At 41.4% G+C, this 10,262-nt stretch overlaps 1 pseudogene; it reads right to left on the reverse strand.

Moving 5' to 3' along the window:
- Nucleotides 1–841: 841 nt before the first annotated feature.
- LOC149225625 (alternative NAD(P)H-ubiquinone oxidoreductase C1, chloroplastic/mitochondrial pseudogene) lies at nucleotides 842–1,563 on the reverse strand (annotated as a pseudogene).
- Between the last annotated feature and the right edge of the window lie 8,699 nt (nucleotides 1,564–10,262).

Genomic DNA, 10,262 nt, shown 5'->3' on the forward strand with positions numbered 1-10,262 from the left:
CTGAAATAAAAAAACGGGGAGAAAAGGGGCAGGTAAAGCGGTTCGGTAGGACTCAGTCCCTTCATTGTGCGGGTTCGCATAGCATTCGCTAAGTATCGATTACCAGTTCGCGGAAGAGAATCTCAGAGCTAAGAGCGAGCTGCTCCTGAAATCGAACCCTGTTCGCAAGAATTCCCAAAGATCCATATGACCGAGCCATTGCTCATTTCTGGGCTGCCTTTGTAGACGATAATGTAATTTAGTTCATTCTTACTGTTATTCCAATCTTTTATAATGTTAATCCTTGTGATCTACGGATGTAAAGCTCAGGGATGCGTTGTTACTGGTTGCCTCAAGTAATCAGAATGCATCTAGATTGATCCAATTTCCAAGATCGACTGTGCCTAAAGTGCTCTGGATAGCTGATTTGAGGTCCACGACTCTAAAAAGTAAAATATATCCTCACCCACTTGAAAGAATCGATGATTTTTCATACTGAGCCCTTCAAATCTCCTTGTCTGTTCATGTTAAATTTAGGGATTACCAAAGTAAGCGATATTATATATAATTAAGTCTCATCAAAAGATTGTGTAATGGCACATCACAAATGTGCAATGGAATCAATGCTATACTTTTCCAGCCAGTTAATCCCAACTTTGTTCGTTCAACTTCCCAAAGATTGTGTAATGGAACTTTGCAAACCTGCAATGCAATCAATGCTAGATTTTTCTAGCCAGCTAAGCCCAAATTTAACTCTTTGTTCATTCGTAGGCACTCGATACAAGTAAGACAACTTCCTTGTTGTATTGCCTACACGACCATCAAGAATTAAGCCCTCTACGAAGGTTGGGGCACATACTAATCATTCTTCGCAAGAGTCATCATCTCCCCTAAATTTTGAAACCTGAAAGGTAAAAGAGGTCGATTGTTGATCGTTTCCCAAAGATTCTACATTAACAACTTGGACCTTCCCTCAATCTGCTAATCTTTATGCAATAGTTGTAGCTAGTTCAACCCCACGATATCCATATCCAACCATAATGACATGAATATGAGATTCTCTCTTTCCAAACCTTTTCTGCTCCAAGGATCTAAGTTGTTTCTCCAATCTCTCTTTCACAAGTTTCTCGCCAACACCCACACAATCCACTTTGAAACTATGGCATCTTCCAAAGTAGAAAATGGTCGAGCAAACTCTAAGGCACCTGACACGACACTCAATTTTTCCTCAGCACCAACTGCTAGTAATAACCTGGCAGTCATATTCAACCTTCATTCCACTTTCAAGATAAACAACTCCAACATTTCCAGAAGTCTGTAATCCATTGCCTTTTGAACCATAACAAGGGCATATGGTCTTCACTTTATCTTTGATAAATAACATAGAAGTGTTCAACAGTAGTTCCGAGGATTCTTATCAGGAGGCCACATCAAGGACTCTAAGCGTAAAGCAGTATAAAGACCTTCAAATCCTCCGCCCAAGATACATATTCGTGGCCTCTTTGAATCAGGCCATGTAAACAATCTCACAGGGGAATCTTCATCATATGATTGAGTAGGATCTTTGACACTACTCTCTCCCATAGATGAAAATGTATGCAAGTGTCCTGAACGTGACTCGAAGATAAGTTGTCTGTCACTTTTGCCTTTAGTTTTCCTCTCCTTCATAAAAAAACTTTCAACCATATATAAGTCTTCTTGAAGCATTTGGATGAACAAAACTTCTGCAGATTATTCTGGAATCGAAAAGTGATGAGTAATGCATTCCACACAAGCATTCTCGATCTCTCTAATATTTTCCATTTATTGGTGGCGTTTGCAGAGAAGCTACCATATGCGCCATTTCTAAAAGTGATTAACAGATGTATTAGTCAAGAGTGGCAGTCTAAGAATAGTGTGATACGCTTTCAAAGACCTGCGATGCATTTAACTTGGTGGTGGCGTTTACAGTACAATGCCAATAATGATATGTCGCCTATATAATGATATAAATTTGTATTTCATTCACCATATATCATCTACACATATGGGAGCGTTAACTGTTGTAGACGTTAATATACAGCTTAGTATAAGAAAAAAATAAATGCACCATCCTATAACACTGGTCCAACCCAATTTATCCAACTTTGCTACCTTAACGCAACTAGGGCCCAAAACCCTAATATCAACTCAACATTGTATAACGCCCATCAGAACGTTGTCTTTCCACCTCAATTCATGCATTGAATTGCCACCTTTGCAGATTTTTAGCCCGTGTAGCAAGGTCATACCTTTATTTAAAAATTCTTCTCCATACACTTCAGTCTTCTTGTTCCCAAAAGTTTCAACTGCATCTTGCAATTCATCAGTGCTTCCAACAACTCGCATTGTGTAAATGTATACAGCTGCAACAAACCCAGTTAATCCTCCTGCCACAATAATGTTTTTGATCTAGAAGTCAAGCTTGTGAGGCTTCGGAATCCAGGCATCTCTGCTTACCCTGGTCTTGTCTCGCGTTTAGAAAACAGGTTCTTCCTCGGCCACTTCAACCTTGGTTTTTGTTTCCTACCTATCCACAGTGATATTCAAACATCCATTTAAAACCACGGTGACGATTAGATGACGATAAGGATATCTAAAGTGTGTACAATCCGCAGGAAAAGAAGGGCTTACCAGGGCAACCTTTGGCTTGAATGAAACAAGTGAAAAGAACACCATTGAAGGTTGTTGGCACCGAAGCCATGGATCCAACATCATGTGAGGATCAGAAGTTTCCAAATTGAAGAATGATGGTAATCTCAATGATTATTTCAGCACATATGCATGAAAATATATTCTACATATCTCAAGTAACGCTGCACCATGTAACTGCTTCCACTTTTCATTACGCCGTAAGGCGTTCCCATCTGAAATGGACTCCCCCAGCCGCCGCCGTGTTCTATTGTTCACGCTTAGATGGATGGTGTTAGACGATTGAACGAATTTCGATCGTTGATCGAAAACTAACCCATCTGAAATGGACTCCCCCAGCCGCCGCCGTGTCCTATTGTTCACCCTTAGATGAATGGTGTTAGATGATTGAACGAATTTCGATCGTTGATCGAAAACTAAAATAAAACTGAAATAAAAAAACGGGGAGAAAAGGGGCAGGTAAAGCGGTTCGGTATGACTCAGTCCCTTCATTGTGCGGGTTCGCATAGCATTTGCTAGGTATCGATTACCAGTTCGCAGAAGAGAATCTCAGAGCTAAGAGCGCGCTACTCCTGAAATCGAACCCTGTTTGCAAGAATTCCCAAAGATCCATATGACCGAGCCATTGCTCGTTTCTGGGCTGCCTTTGTAGACGATAAGGTAATTTAGTTCATTCTTACTGTTATTCCAATCTTTTATAATGTTAATCCTTGTGATCTACGGATCAGGACAGATGACAGGCAACATGGACTATTGGGTCAAATCTTGAGATTTATTGGTTGCGCGGCGGGCAACAATGGAGTCTATGGTAAAGCCTTGCGAGGTCATGAAAAGAAAAGGAGATACCCACAACAAAGAATTGCAGATTGGAAAAAAGCATTGCTTGAGGTTTCACACTTGTGGTTTGGAGCTAAAGGCATATTATGGGTAAGAACTTTTAGTCTCTGTGTCCCTAATAGTTTGATTGTATTGATAAACGAAGTTTTTCGCACTCACGTTTGGTTTTACTGTGAATAACCAGCGACGAAGGCAAACTCCTGGAGAACGTAGTTCAATTGGTGGAAGAAAAAATTAGAAAGCCTCAACTGTTTGTAGCTGAATATCCAACTGGTTTGGACGAAAAGCTACAAGATTTTGAGAAAGCAGTGATGCTGCAGCAGCGACCCAGCGGGGAGACCAAGGTTGTGGGGATTGTGGGTTCTGGTGGTGTAGGGAAGACAACCTTGGCATTAGAGTTCTTTAACCGCAACAGGTCAGCCTACCGTGGATCTTGTTTATTGGAAGATGTGAGAGCCGAAACTTCTTTAATTTCTGTGCAAAATAAACTCCTCCAAGGCTTGACTTCAGGGGATCTGACAGTTAGTCCCAGGGTGGAAATTACGGATTCTATAGAGGTGCGGTGATTCTTCCAACACCCCCCCTCAAACGCAACTTGGGGGAATCGAACCTGGGTCCAAGCTCTGATACCATGTGGAGGTTTGCCGTTACACCAAAACCCGCAGGTGTTGGTAAACATTACAAGCTAGTAACTAGGATCCCCAGGGTGGAAATTACAGATTCTATAGAGGTGCGGTGATTCTTCCAACACCCCCCCTCAAACGCAACTTGGGGGAATCGAACTTGGGTCCAAGCTCTGATACCACGTGGAGGTTTGCCGTTACACCAAAACCCGCAGGTGTTGGTAAACATTACAAGCCAGTAACTAGGATCCCCAGGGTGGAAATTACGGATTCTATAGAGGTGCGGTGATTCTTCCAAAACCCCGCCTCAAACGCAACTTGGGGGAATCGAACCTGGGTCCAAGCTCTGATACCATGTGGAGGTTTGCCGTTACACCAAAACCCGCAGGTGTTGGTAAACATTACAAGCCAGTAACTAGGATCCCCAGGGTGGAAATTACGGATTCTATAGAGGTGTGGTGATTCTTCCAACACCCCCCCTCAAACGCAACTTGGGGGAATCGAACCTGGGTCCAAGCTCTGATACCATGTGGAGGTTTGCCGTTACACCAAAACCCGCAGGTGTTGGTAAACATTACAAGCCAGTAACTAGGATCCCCAGGGTGGAAATTACGGATTCTATAGAGGTGTGGTGATTCTTCCAACAGTTATAAATCCCTCGTAATTTTGGATGATATCAATGATTCCAGGCAGTTAAAAGCATTGTTTTCACCTCTTAAAGATATTCTTATTTCCGATAGCTTAATCCTACTTACATCTCGCAGTAGGGATTTTATTTAAACCAACGGAGTCTCGTTGATTTACAAGCTGCCAGGCCTCGACAGAGAACAGTCACAAAGGCTTTTCTGCATGCATGCCTTTCAGGAGCCTGAACCCCGTGCGGGATTTGAAGAAGTGGTTGCAAAGTTTTTGGATGCGTGTGATGGATTGCCATTGTCTCTCAGAGTGCTAGGGTCTCATCTTTATAAACAAGATTTAGAGTATTGGGAAGCCCAATTGCTGAAATTATCGGGTTTAGTACTTCCCCCCGAAATACAAAACCGTCTTAGGATTAGTTACGACAGTCGCGACACCCAGGAAAGAGAGATATTCTTAGATATTGCCTGTTTCTTCATAGAAGAAGATAAAGATCTGGCCATAAGCATATGGGACGGATCTGGTTGGGAAGGAAAGATGAATCTGCAGAACCTAAAGTACAAGTGTATTCTGGAGATCGACTGTCAAAACCGTATAAAAATGCACAATCACCTCAGAGACTTTGGCAGAGATTTCGCTGATAGAGAACTTCCGAGATGTCATCGTCGTCTTTTGCGCCCCACTGACGACCATTTTCGTAATGCGGTTATACAACCAAATGTACGTGTTTGAATCAAAATGTTAGTTCTGAAAATTTTACAAGTTATATATTGTTAATATTGTTTGGATTTACGAGTAAGTCCATATTGTTTTCTAACAGTTTTCAGATAATAATTCAGGTGCGCGGGATAAACAGGGTTCAAGGAATACCTGAGCAGTTGATTTAATAATGCAAATGAGTGCTTGGTTTATCTTACCTTTGGCACACATTTGAAACAAAATAAGTGGCTACACACTAATTGGTTCGGCTCCACAACGGCATCTGCACATAGATTTATGGGTAGAAGTTTCAGATTTTGTTGTCTGTTGTTAGAATACAGATAAATCATTGAAATAACAATGTAAAAAAAATGAATATTCTAAGTACCCAGGCATATAGAACAAGTAAGTTTCTTATCGATAGCAGATGTTGATGATGCTTGTGTTAAAACTTTGGAAATAGTGGGCATGTTTCCCATTGTTTTCTCTGTAGTATATAATAGTGTTTTAATACCATTGGATCCATTAAGATTTGAAAATGGACTCTCTGGAAGGTTCAGATTTTGTTGTCTGTTGTTAGAATACAGATAAATCATTGAAATAACAATGTAAAAAAAATGAATATTCTAAGTACCCAGGCATATAGAACAAGTAAGTTCCTTATCGATAGCAGATGTTGATGATGCTTGTGTTAAAACTTTGGAAATAGTGGGCATGTTCCCCATTGTTTTCTCTGTAGTATATAATACTGTTTTAATACCATTGGATCCATTAAGATTTGAAAATGGACTCTCTGGAAGGTTATGTCCATAGCTGTTGCAAGGAAAGAAACTCACTGATCATTACCTTTTTATAATAATCACCAAAACAAAACAAAGTAGCTTCTATTCAACTACTTCCAGGAACCCATTATTGACAACTTGTTTTCTAAGTAAAATCTTTGTCATGTTCTTTATTTTACAGAACTGCAGACTGTGGATGAGGGTCTCTACCTTTCTTGATCATCATTGTCCTGCTTAGGCTCATCTTCGTTGTTCTCCAGTACCTCAAGCAGGTACCCAAGATGATCGGTTGAAGGAAACTTGTTGAGATCTGCATAAGAGGATGAATGAAATTACTTAAATGCAAAGTGACAGTCTCTAGAGAACATGTCTTGAATAAGTGGGTATCCTAGGTTTACCTTTTGATGCCTTGGATTCTATTTCAGACTATGGGAATCCATTAGTGAATCTATTCTCGAGGGGGTGAGAAACAATAATAGGTAGTAATGTTGTAGGTACATTTGGGTAAATATCCATTTCTTTCTTTACACCAGCTCTTTCCTTAGGAAAATAAATGTCATTTATAATCAAGCCTTCATAAAACTAGTTGCTATCATATTTCAGGTATCTGGCTCCAGAATATTTCATGTATGGCAAGGTTAATGAGAAGATGGACGTGTATTCCTTTGGACTAGTTCTTCTAGAGCTAATAACTGGAAGAAAAACAATCAATGACAAGAATCCTAAAGGCCAAGAAAGCTTGGTTATGTGGGTAGGGCTCTAGTGTCCTTGCTTATTTTGTATTTGATAATTTTGGATTCTTTTGGTTTCTTTGTCTTGGTTCAGAATCTTAATCTCTTGTAAATTTCAAAATTTAGGCAAGGCTGCTTGTTTTGTATTTGATAATTTTGGATTCTTTTGGTTTCTTTGTCTTGGTTCAGAATCTTAATCTCTTGTAAATTTAAAAATTTAGGCAAGGCCATTACTGGCAGCTGGTTCTGTAAAAGAACTTGCAGATCCAATTTTGGAAGATGCTTATGACATGAGGAAGATGAAGAGAATGGTCATTGGTGCAGCATGTTGTCTGAGACAGGCAGCGTAGTTTCGACCTCGAATGAACAGAGTAATTACTCTTATTCTCATTAGTTGCATATATATGTTTCAGTTTCTGATCTTATGTCAAATTTAGTTGCTTGAAGACATTTCCTTTCCTGTGAGGAGTTAGTGCTAGAATTGTTTTTTCCCATAACGAAGAATGGCACATGAAATATCGAGTTGATATCCTTCTGACATAGAGTAAAGGGTGTTTAGACCTAGTGTTTAGGGTTGTAATCTAAACATTTGTTTAGTAGTTCAATTTGTAAAATCATCACCCTTAAACAGGTTTGCCCTAAACGCTGATGGTGGATTATGGCAAAATATTCAAAGCCTCAATTGCCAATAATCTATTTTTCCATTAATGAAATATAATATTCTTTGAATATTAGCAAAAGAGATTACATCATATCTCAAACCAAAGCTTCAGTATGCAAATTACCCCTCCCTGAATAGGCAAGAAGAGCCAGCATATCTGCTTTCACTCCAATATCAAGAGAGTATATAGCTTTCCTGAGAATCACTATCCTAGCTGAAATCTGGATTGCAAGATTTGAATTGAAAGCTTTGGTTTCCCCAAATAAAGTGGCTTACCTTTGCATTAAACTGACTTTGTGAAATTTCAAACAATGGATAAATGTTAATGTAAGAACGTGAACTTATTCTTCCTCATTGTTTGTCTGTAACTTATTATTGCAGACTTTGAAATTACTACGAGGAGAAGGAGATGACCTACCTTATTGGACCAAGAGGTAATTGACAATGTCCATGGAATTAGATGAATTGATTGAGGATGAATCTGGAGAAAACTCTGGGAGTTGTGACATTCAAACTCATCTATCACTTGCAATGCTTGGAGTTGATGATGATTTGGTATCAAACAGTAGTCCAGATCAAAGTGTAAATCTTGTACATGAGAGAAAAACAATGGAAGATTATTTCTATGGACATTATAGCCATTCAACAAGCTTTGATTGATTTAAATCTACTTCTCTGAGCTTCATAATTTTTCTTACTCCTTCCCCGGATGCGGGTGATTAAAAACGGAAAGAATGACACGGGCCATCACGTGGCCGAGTGTCAAGACCACATGCAAAGGTGGTACCACGTGGTGAAGGCGTTAAGGCGTTTTAATGTGGTGAAGGCCGGAGATGAGACGACATTAATGCCTGTCCTCTCGGCTCGAGGGAGGCAGGTGAGCAGTCGAGCGATGGAGAGGTTTAAGCGGGGGAGTATGGCTGGTTTGCGGAAGTATGGAGCGTCTGGTGGAGAGACCCTCCTCTGTGCTAGCCGCAAGGTGAATGTAGAGCCGAGGGGGGAAACGGAAGACTGTGAGATTGCGACACATCGTGGGAGGAAGACTGTGAGTTATATGCTGAATGTATTATTGATAATTCTTGCAGTTCGAGAGGTGAATTTGCTCGGTCAATGGGTTCGTAAGGCGAATTTGCTCTGTCATAAGGCTCGAGAGGCGGATTCAGGAATTGGGGGTAGGTTTTGGAAGTGGGCTCTGGAAGCCTGCTCGTGGTGCAGGCCCTCAAGCCTGGTTCTGGAAGCTAATCGCTATCTGGTCCTTGACGCTAATTCCTGGAGCTCGGGCACATTAAGGTATTGGACTCCTGAGGCCAGAGACCGAGAGTGGTGGTGGAATTCGCTATTGCTACTGGGAGTAGCGTTAATTCTGGTGACTGTTCACAGCATAGACTTTGAAAGGCATTTAAGTATGCCGCGAGACAGGTTACGAATGGGTAGCCGGAGGGGAGGAATTCAAGGTCGCGCTCCGCCGAGAGATGACCATCACTCCCCTTCTTCTTCAATAGAAGTCACCTCTCAGCCTTGTTGGTTCCAGGATAGCAATGACGAAGTGGGAGGGCATAAGGAGAGCAGCCCAATTGAAGGTGACAGTCACAGAGAGCTTCCCATGCTCAGGTATCGCCTCCCCTGTCCGCATGTCAATTCCTCTCTGATCGTGACAATTGCAGTGGAGCATGGCATTGAGCCTCAACAGCATAGGCAGCATCCCAGTGGGGATGACTCCCCTGTTGCCTGCCTTCCCGTGGGTGAAGAAGGTGGTGGGGCTCAGCCCGAGCTCATTCCTGGGATGGGATGGTCAGTTCCGGGTCCCGCGGGAGGGAGGAAATTGGAACGCCCTGGCCTCAATCCGAATCCAAACGCTGGCCCCTCGGCACGAGCAATCACTCATCCGCCTGGTTCGTATAAGGGCAAGCAGAAAATGGAAGACTCCGACCTCAATCTGGATCCTGTAGCTGATACCTTGGTGCGTGCTGCTCCTTGGCCCGGTCCGAGGGAACTTGCCAGAAATGACAGTCCTCATAAAATCATTCAGCTCTCGGATTCGGAGAACACGCTCCACTTCGGATGCAGAATTGCAGAGCAGCCCCAGTCTACGAACGAAGAATGATGTTGTCATGGTAATTTATGTTTTGTTTGGGATTTTCCGGGGCAATTCAGTTACATTTTCCATATGTTGGCTTTACAGTCCAAATGTCGCTTGTAAATGTCCAAGTGTCCAGTGTATACGTCCAGTGTTCTATGTCTTTGTCCGTGTCAAATATGTTTATGTGCATCATATGTTCAGTCCAGCAATGGACAGTCTATCAGTGTTATGTAATAGAGTCAGCAGGAGTACAGCGAACCACCCAATTTTGAACTCTCTCAAGTTGGGTGCTGCAATATGGGCAAGGCCAAGGAGCCTGAGAAAATCCACTTAAACCTTGCCCTCTGTAATCTTTTTTGTATATTTGTTTTGTAAAGATAATAGAAGTAGTCATATTCAGAAAAAAAAAAAAAAAATTCTTACTCCTTCCTTCTGTAAAAGCTTCAATATTTTATACTTGGTGTATTACTGTGAGCCAATGCCACTACTTAGCTATGTTCAATTTCAATCACTCTCCATATTGGCTGACGCTGTCTCTGAAGTTGAGTGGAGTCCATGTAAAGT

Source organism: Pinus tabuliformis, chromosome J (genome assembly GCF_031772625.1).
Source record: "Pinus tabuliformis cultivar Carrire ecotype Pingquan chromosome J, CPIR1, whole genome shotgun sequence".
Taxonomy (NCBI): Eukaryota; Viridiplantae; Streptophyta; class Pinopsida; order Pinales; family Pinaceae; genus Pinus; species Pinus tabuliformis.